The following is a 10,241-nucleotide window of genomic DNA, read 5'->3' as shown; positions in this document are numbered from 1 at the left end:
AATTCTGCCAATGCTCTGCTTTGGATAGTTGAAGTACTCTCAAACTTGAGGCCAACGCTTGATAGTTCCAGTGCCCACTCAACAATCCTGCCTGTCGCTTCTGGATTCTGTAGTATCCTCTTCAGCGGAAAACGAGTGACAACTGTGATCTCATGTGCTTGGAAGTAATGGCGCAGCTTTCTCGAGGCCATGAGAAGGCCGAAAAGCAATTTCTGCACGCCAGAGTACCTTGACCTAGCCCCCTGCAGAAGGGAACTGACAAAGTAAACTGGGCGCTGTACCATTCTCTTCTGTATCTCCTCGCGCGTCTGCGCAGATCCATCCTTGTCGGGACCATAGCTTGTCGGGGAAGCCCCCTGCTTGTCGCTGGATGCGCCTGCCGTGGTTGCTGGCTCGTCATCTGCCTCCCTCTCTGCTACTAACGCAACACTAACCACTTGATTGGTTGCCGCTATATACAGCAGCAACTTCTCTTGTGGCTTAGGTGCGACAAGTGTTGGAGTGGAGGACAGGTATCTCTTCAAGTCTTGCAGCGTAGCCTCCGCTTCCGGAGTCCATTTCATTGTACCTGCCTTTTTCAATATTTTGAAAAACGGCAGGGCGCGCTCAGCAGACCTAGAGATAAACCTGCTGAGAGCAGCCACGCAACCGGCAAGTCTTTGTACATCCTTGACGCGCTTTGGTGCTTCAATCTGCTCAATGGCCTTCATCTTGTCGGGATTGGCTTCGATTCCCCGCTGAGACACGAAGAACCCGAGAAGCTTGCCGGAGGGGACTCCAAACACACACTTCTCGGGGTTGAGCTTGAGGCTGATCTTGCGCAGATTTGCAAAGGTCTCGTCTAAATCTTGAATCAGAGTTGCCTTGTCCTTTCTCTTGACCACTATGTCATCCATGTAGGCTTCCACATTTTTGTGTATTTGTGGCTCAAGAGCGACATGGAGTACCCTTGCAAATGTTGAACCAGCATTTTTTAAACCGAAAGGCATCTGTATGAAACAGTACGTGCCACATGGAGTGATGAATGCGGTCTTCTCCTCATCCTCTTCTGCCATGAAGATCTGATGGTATCCTGAGTATGCGTCAAGAAATGAAAGCAAGTCACATCCGGCCGTGGAGTCAACAATCTGGTCAATGCGCGGCAAAGGAAATGGGTCTTTGGGACAAGCTTTGTTAACATCGGTAAAGTCGATACAAAGTCTCCATTTCCCGTTCGCCTTGCGCACGACTACAGGATTGGCCAACCACGTAGGATGGAGCACTCCTCTGACAAGGCCTGCTGCTTCCAACTTCTTGATCTCTTCTGCGATGAATTCTTGGCGCTCCACTACTTGCTTCCTGACCTTCTGCTTGACGGGCCGCGCATGAGGACAAACGGCAAGATGGTGCTCAATTACTTTCCTGGGAACACCGGGGATGTCAGACGGTTGCCACGCAAACACGTCGACGTTCGCCCGCAGGAAAGCAATGAGCGTGCTTTCCTATTTAGGGTCGAGAGTGGCACTGATGGTGAAGGTACCACCAGTGTCGTCCTCCTTGGCGGATACCTTCATGGTCTCTGGCGGAGCTGCCATTGTCTTCTTACACTTGCCGGTGGAGCTCGGTGGTGCGTCCTCGACGGCAGCGCAGCACTCCGAAGAGGTGCGCTTGCCGGAGTGGGAATCAGAATTCTTGCTGGACTTGGTCTTCTTCTTCCCCCCGGGAGCTTCAACGGCAGGTGACTTGCAATCTGTTGCGGCTGCCGCTTCCCGGTAGATCTTGTCGGCGCAGATAAGAGCATCCTTCTTGTCGCCAGGGACAGAGATGACGCTTATCGGGCCTGGCATCTTCAGCATGTTGTATGCGTAGTGAGAGGCTGCCATGAACTTGGCGAGTGCTGGACGGCCGAGTATCCCATTGTAAGGCAATGGAAAGTCGGCAACGTCAAAAGTGACCCTCTTAGTCCTGAAGTTCACCTCGTTGCCAAATGTTACTAGCAACGTGACCTTCCCCTTCGGCTTGCTCCTTCCCGGGTTGATTCCTTGGAATGTTCCGGTCTCTTCAAGCTCGCTGTCAGGGATCTGGAGTTTCTGGAGTACAGCGGAGGAGATCAGGTTCAAGCCGGCCCCGCCGTCAACTAGCATCTTAGTGAACTTGAGGTTGCGGATAGTTGGTGAAACCAACATCGGCAAGCACCCGACCGCAGTTGTGCGATCAGGGTGGTCTTCAATATCAAAGATGATAGGCATGCTGGACCATTTCAGAAGCTTGCGTGACTCGACAGGTGGTTCCGCCGCATTGACTTCCCGCACCCACTGCTTGAGTTGGCGGTGCGAAGTATGCAGAGAAGCACCGCCGTCAACGCACAAGACCTCTGTGGCTTTATGGAACTCCTGCTCACTGGTCTCGACACCATCCATGTCTTCGTCGTCGTCATCTTCATCCTTGTCGCGGCCGCCGGGAGGTCTGTCTCCTTGCCGCTGCTTGGCCTTGCCGCGGCGTCCTCCCCGGCCGGCGCGCTTCTTGCCGGATTCTCCAGCGCCTCCTTGGGCCCTCTCCTTGTCGCGTTGCTCGTATTCAGCCTTTTGCTGCTGGACAAGCTGCTCGACCTTCTTGCAGCTCTGGAGGTCATGGCCCTTGGTGCGGTGGATCTTGCAGTACTGCTTGTCGGTGCGTTCCTGCTTGTCGGCGACCGCCGCAGTCTGGTAGTTGGTGCATGTGGCAATCTCCTTGCCGGAGCTACCAGCTTTGGCTTTCTTGGCGCCACCTTCGTTGCCGGACTGCTCAATGACTAGCACATCTTTGCCTTTCTTCTTCCTGTTGTTCCGCCGCCGGTTTTTCTTTGCCGGGGCAGCATCCTCGCTGTCAGATCCTCCTGCTCCTGTATTCTCTCCGGGGAGTTTCCTCCCTTCCTCAGCACGTGCACACTTGTCGGCCAGGGCATACAGCTCACTGACGTCTCTGATCTTGCACATCGCCATCTCCTCCCGCATCCTGCGGTTACGCACGTTCTGATGGAACGCGCTGATGACCGCGGCAGGGTGGACATCTGGGATGTTGTGCTGTACACGGTTGAATCTCTGAATGTACTTGCACAGGGGCTCTCCTTCCTTCTGGGCGAGTAGATGAAGGTCACTCTCTTGGCCATGAGGTTTGTGGCCGCCTGTAAAGGCGCCGACAAACTGATGGCATAGGTCTGCCCAGGAAGATATGGAGTTGTCCAGCAAGTGCATGAGCCAGGACCTGACGTTGGGCTTGAGCACCAGCGGGAAGTAGTTGGCAAGGATCTTGTCGTCCCGCCCCCCGGCAGCCTGCACCGCGATGGTGTAGATGCTGAGGAACTCCGACGGATGCGACTTGCCATCGTACTTCTCTGGTACGTCTGGCTTGAAATTCTTCATGCTGGGTCACTGGACTTGCCACAGCTCACGAGTAAACGCAGGGCAACCTACCGCATACGGCAAGTCGCCTAGTTCCCCTGGGGCATGCATGTCGACAGAGGGCCCAGCGCGCTGGTCTGATTGACGTCGCGCTTCTCTTCGGCGCTCGATGCGAGTACGAGCGTCTTCTTGCTGTCGTTCGTGAAGAACTTGGCGCTGATCGCGACGAGCTCGTGGATCTGATGACGCGGTGGAGTCGCTGTCGAGGTGGATCCGGCGAGTCGGCGATCTTGGCCTTCGGGGCGGAGAGTGCACAGTGGTTGCACCCCCACTGGTCTTGTCGCCACCGGCTCGTGCCTGGCTGACTTGCCACGGCTGCGACGTGCTCGGCTGCCGTTGAGTGTCGCCGTTGGCGAAGCCGATGAGACTCTGAATGGTGGCCCTCCAGTCGTCGATCTTGTCTGCCGTTGGAGGGTAGTCCAGGAGCAGTTGAGCTCGCGCCAAAGCTTCTGCTGTAGTGGCGGGTGGCGGTGGCGAACGGTGCGAGGAGCGGGATATGCTCGGACTTCTAACTATGTTAGAAGGAGCAGTATCCCGTCCAGGCGACCGTGCCTCGCTCGTGCCAGCATGTTGGCGTGCATGCTGGTCTTGAGCACTCCGAGATCCACCGGCTCGATCTTGGTCCAGCAAACGCATGGTACCGTGAGTACCATGACGCTGCCGGTCCCGCGCCTCCTGAGATGGGCACGGTGCATGTAGGGACGCCGAGGTCTTGGAGTGCGCCCGGTCGTTGTGGGAGCTGGCTACACCGCCGATGGGCAGCGCAGCCTTGTCCTTGGACCTGGCAGCACCGTGAGCTCCCTCGTCGACGCCCGTTCTTCCGCCGTCATCTGCCCCATCAGCCGTTTGCTCCGGCGGTGGTGGGTTCGGCGCGGACGGAGCAGCCACCTCCGAAGCCTTCTTCTTCGGCGGCATGTCGATGATGATGATGAAGATCTAGCTCGTGTGAACGCCGGATCTGGTTCACACAACCTCGATTCCCCCTACCTGGCGCGCCAAAGATGTCGGGGGACTAATCCACGAGCACCTATGGGACCGGCGGACCGAGTCCCTTTCGGTTCGGCGGGGGCGAGGGTCGCACGAAGAGCGGATCGAGGCGAAGCACACGAGCAGTTTACCCAGGTTCGGGCCGCACGGATGCGTAAAACCCTACTCCTTCTTTGTGGTTTGTATTGAGTTCTTGCTCGGGAGCGCGGGGTGCTACAGTACACCCCAGCAGCTAACGAGACCGAGCGTGAGTGTTCTCTTTTTTCCTTCCCTCTACGTTGCGCATGGGCCTCCTTTTATATGCTCAAGGGGTCACCGACAGGTGGCAACGTAGACAAGGGTAAAAATGGAAAGGTGTTGCGGTTTGTACAGCTACCTGCTATAGTGTGTCATACCTAACCCTGACGGCAGGGGACCAGGGCATTAAATGCCCGTCCGCGTCGCCTAAATAGTGCAAAAGGGACCGTCAGGGACGCCACCGCTCGCCATGATGGCAATCTTGTCAGCGCTGCTTGCCACCGCGCACCGCTGGCTGCACAGCCTCCCGCCACGTACGCCTGGAAGGGTCCCAGAGCGACACGTTGGTGGATGTGCTGGAGCGCGGACACAGAGTGGTGGCTTTCCGCGGCAAGCGCCTTGCCGCGGTCGTTGTCTTGTTGCGTCCGGGAGCTTGTCGCTCACCGGGCCTTGCCGGGACGCGTGGCGCGTCGCGGCAAGTTCCTTGAGATGCCTTGGTTGGCTTTCCCGGCAAGCTCCTCTTGACGGGGTCTTGTCTCCTTGGCTTGGATACTTTGTCCTTGAATGGCCCCAAAGGAACCACGGAGGACCTTGGCGGTCACCCGGCAAGCCTTGCCGCGGGATGCTGCGACTGCCCGTGCACAAGTTCGGGATACTAGGGTACCCCTACTCTAGTACACCGACAGTGATAAAATGTTGAAACCTTTTGCATAATGAGATCTGATAAATTTTCTACAGTGTGGTAAATTTTCATAACTTTTGGAGTTATGGAAGTATTGATACTCTTGCATTCTTTACAAACTGTACTGTTTTGACAGATTGCTGTTATGTTTGCATATGTTTGCTCGTTTAATGATTCTATTTGAGGATAGGAGTATTAAATATGTAGAGGCATTTAGTATGCCATGTTCAATAATAATTTTTTTGATTTGCTACAGTAGAGTGTGATAAGGTTTTTGCATTGGTTTATACTAACTTATCTCACGAGTTCTTTTTGAGTTTTGTGTGGATGAAGGTTTTGAGATTTAGGAAAACCGTGGTATGCGAGGAATTAAGGAGACACAAAATCTCAAGCTTGGGGATTCCCAAGGCATCCCAAGATTATATTCAAGAAGTCTCAAGCATCTAAGCTTGGGGATGCCCCGATAGGCATCCCACCTTTCTTCTTCAACAATTATCTGTTAGTATTGGTTGAGCCTAAGTTTTTGCTTCTTCACATGATGTGTGCTATTCTTAGAGTGTCATTTTATTTTGTTTTTGCTTGCTGTTTTAATAAAATGCTTAGATCTGAAAGTTTTAAATAAAATATAGTCCTTAAATAGTTGCCAAGGAGGCTAAGTAAGCGGCATTCACATCCCGTCAACGAAGCTCTTTTCTATGTCATTTACTCTTGTGCTTCACTTATATCCTATGAGTAAATTGTTGAATAAATTGAATGTCATGAACTTGAAATCATATCATGCCTAGTGGTAGCTACACATTGGTTTTAGAAAGTGAAATCTTTTGAGGCTTGGCAATCACAATATTGGTCATACAAGCAATTCATGAATAATTAGTATAAGGAAGAGAACTTTCACATGCAAATACACTATCATGGAAATCTTTTGTGATTGTGAGCCCCCATCAAAATATTATATGCCAAAATTGTTGACGTTGGACAAGGAAGATAACGTAATGGTTCATGTTTGTTCATATTCACATAGAAGTTATATTGTCATAGATCCTTCAACATGTGGTGCTTTCTCCCCATCTTTGCTAGCCAAAAATTCCGCACCAAGTAGAGATACTACTTGTGCATCCAAAAACCCTTAAACCCAAATCTTATTTTCAAGAGTCCACCATACCTACGTATATGTGGTATTTCCATGCCGTTCTAAGCAAATTTGTATGTGCCATCTCTAATTTTAAAAAATAAATTTCTCTTTTGTGTGCTCGTACCGCTCGCGAGGCGGTGAGGGGTGGCCAATATTTTCCATGCTAGATGTGTTATTCTCACGATGAGTGTTTATTCACTTGTCATTGCATGAGAGTAAGGCAAAGGTATTAGGGATGCCCAGTCCCAAAATGAAAAATGAATTTACTTTATGGTGTCAAATAATAAATTACTTGGAAAGTGGTTGTACGGAGGGCACCCGTGGATACGGCTAGCCATGGAAAGTGAAAGTATGGTGGAAATAGGAATAAAATTTATTTTCTGTTTGGGAACCGCCTATGATTTATCTAGCATGGAAAGTGTTGGGAGCTCTAAGTCGTTTCCTTTGGTGGGAAAAGTATGCCTCTGAAAATGTCTTTATTTCTCAATTTTCGCTTTGAGCTCTGGCACCTCTACAAATTCCTACTTCCCTCTACGAAGGGCCTATCTTTTACTTTTATGTATTTACTTTTATGCAAAGAGTCAAAGTTTTCCTCTCTATTCCTTTTTATTTTTCTCTTTTGGCAAGCATCATGTGGTGAGGAAAGATCTAGGCACATATGTCCAGTTGAATATGGGTAGCATGAGTTATTATTGTTGACATCACCCTTGAGGTGAATACGTTGGGAGGCAAAACAATAAGCCCCTATATTTCTATGTGTCCGATTGAAACGTTTTGCTCATGTGTACAAGGTGAGTGTTAGCAATCATAGAAGACTATATGATGGTTGAGTATGTGGAGCTCTTACTTAAACTCTGTTGAATAAGTTGAATTGCAATTGCTTGGTGACTGAGAACATAGGTTGTTGGGTTTCAAGAGAATTCATTCTTTGAACCTTAACATGTGAATGGGTTGCCACTATAACATGAAAAGTTTTATAAGAAAGAATTGCTGTTATGATGCTAGGAAAAGTGATTGAAATTATCATTGATCAAACTTGTGCACTTTGCTAGCATTCACACTTCATAAATTATTTCTTTTATCATTTACCTACTCGAGGACGAGTAGGAATTAAGCTTGGGGATGCTGATACGTCTCCAACGTATCTATAATTTATGAAGTATTCATGCTGTTATTTTATCATTCTTGAATGTTTTACAATCATTTTATAGCAACTTTATATTATTTTTTGGGACTAACCTATTGACCTAGTGCCCAGTGCCAGTTGCTGTTTTTTGCTTGTTTTTTTACATCGCATGAAATCAATACCAAACGGAGTCCAAACGCAACAAAACTTTACGGGGATTTTTTTTGGACCAGAAGGAACCCATTGGGCCAGAGCTACACCTGGGGGGTGCCCCGAGGGGGGCACAACCCACCCGGGCGCGCCAGGGCCCCCTGGCACGCCCAGGTGGGTTTTGCCCACCTCGGTGGCCTCCCGCACCCCCTCTTTGCTCTATAAATTCCCAAATATTCCGAAACCCCTCGGGGTTAACCTAGATCAGAAGTTCCGCCGCTGCAGGGCTCCGTAGCCACCGAAAACCAATCTAGACCCGTCCTGGCACCCTGCCAGAGGGGGGAATCATCTCCGGTGGCCATCTTCATCATCCTGGCGGACACCACGATGAGGAGGGAGTAGTCCACCCTCGGGGCTGAGGGTTTGTACCGGTAGCTATGTGTTTTATCTCTCTCTCTCTCTCGTGATCTATATCATGGGATTTGTTAATATAGTCAGATCATATGATGTTTCTCCCCTCTATACTCTTGTTGTGATTAATTGAATCTTTACCCTTTGAAGTTTTGTCTTGTCGGATTGAATATTCAGATATGAGAACACATGATTTATGTCTTGCGGTGTGAATACTTAAGGTGACAATGAGGTATCATATTGATTCACTTGATGTATGTTATGGCATTCAACTCGCGGATTCCCGCAGTGATATTGGGGTAATCTATGCACAGGGGTTGATGCACGTTTTTATTATCTTTTGTCCGACGGAAACTTTGGGGTCTCTTTATAGTTCTTTGTGTGGATTGAGTATTATGAATATGAATATGTTTTGGTGTTATTCTAGTATGAAGTCTAGGATAGATCAAACGGAAACAATAGCTTTGTGTTATTTTAGTACGAACTCTTGAATAGATCGAACAGAAAGAATAGCTTTGAGGTGGCTTCATACCCTACAAACAATTCCTATCTTTTGTGCTCCGCTAATAGGAACTCAGGAGTGATTCTTCGTTACAATTTGAGGGATAATCATACGATCCAACTATGTTAGCACTGTTGAGAAATTGCATTAGCGAAAGTACGGACCCTAGGCCTTGTTTTTAAGCATTGCAACATCATTTTTGTGCCCATTTACTATTAATTACCTTGCTATTTTTATAATTTCAGATTACAAAAACCAATATCTACTCTCCATATTACACTTGTATCACCATCTCTTCGCCGAACTAATGCACCTATACAATTTGCCATTGTATTGGGTGTGTTGGGGACACAAGAGATTGCTTATATTTGGTTGCAGGGTCGTTTGAGGGAGACCATCTTCATCCTACACCTCTCACGGATTGATAAACCTTAGGTCATCCACTTAAGGGAAAATTGCTACTGTCCTACAAAACTTTGCGCTTGGAGGCCCAACACGTGTCTATAAGAATAAAGTTGCATAGTAGACATCATCTATGAATAGTAATTAGTTCAAATTGGGCCGCAAAATAGTGATTGGTTCAAATTGGGAAAAACATTCAGCCTATGAACACAGTAAATGCTTAACTAGTGTTTTTTGTAAGTTTTTTCATCATGACACATTTTGATTTTGGATCCGAAATTTCATGACATGATAAATCGTGGTATTATCAATTCATGAACTTCGATGATTTTTTGTTGCTACCGCCATTGTTTTACCTACTATCAGCATTGCCTCTCACGATGCATCATGATCCTAGCATTGATTTTGTCAATCGCATACTTCCTCTCCTTTCACATGTTAGCGTTGTGTCGAATATTGTGAACAAGATAGTTTACAGTTGAACTCTGAGTAGTATAGTATGGAGTCGTGGACACTTGTATCCTAGACCTCTCATATAACTAGATGATGACCCGCGCGTTGCTGCTGAATTATTTTGATAAATTTTCAAAGAAAGTCCTTACATGCAGCTACAGGAGCATTTGCAGAATCCCTGTTCAAAAAGAAAAACATATTTGACAGGATCATGGTCGAGTGACACGATAGAAAAATGCTACTAGAAAACATGGTAATACTAATAATAGAATAAGCCTGATAAAGTATTCACAGCAGACCCAGTAAACAATAAACATAACATGTAAAATGGGCAGAAATTACCTATGGAAAACAAAAATGAATGAGAAACACAAATGACAATGGCATGGAAAATATGGTACAAACACACAATATACATAAGAAAAAAATCATAGAGAACATGATGAAAAAAAATGTGGATCAGTTGCCAAACTTGCTTGTGCTCCACTGATAAGTTGGGGTACATTAGACATGGTAATATATGCATGACAGAGCTGTTAAAATACACATACACTATAGATAAATACCCTAAAAAATTGCTTATTCTACATTAAGTTATGTACATTAGGCAGCAATTTATACATAACAGAGCTGGTAAAAACCTTTTTACTACAGATAACTGTGCTAAAAATGCTTATGCTACACTGATAAGTTGTGTGCATTAGGCAAAGTAATTTATGCATAACACATCTGGTAAAATA

The sequence above is a fragment of the Triticum urartu genome, chromosome 3A, assembly GCF_056163025.1.
Source record: "Triticum urartu cultivar PI428250 chromosome 3A, HENAU_Tu73, whole genome shotgun sequence".
NCBI lineage: Eukaryota > Viridiplantae > Streptophyta > Magnoliopsida > Poales > Poaceae > Triticum > Triticum urartu.
Note: the sequence above shows the minus strand (reverse complement) of the source record.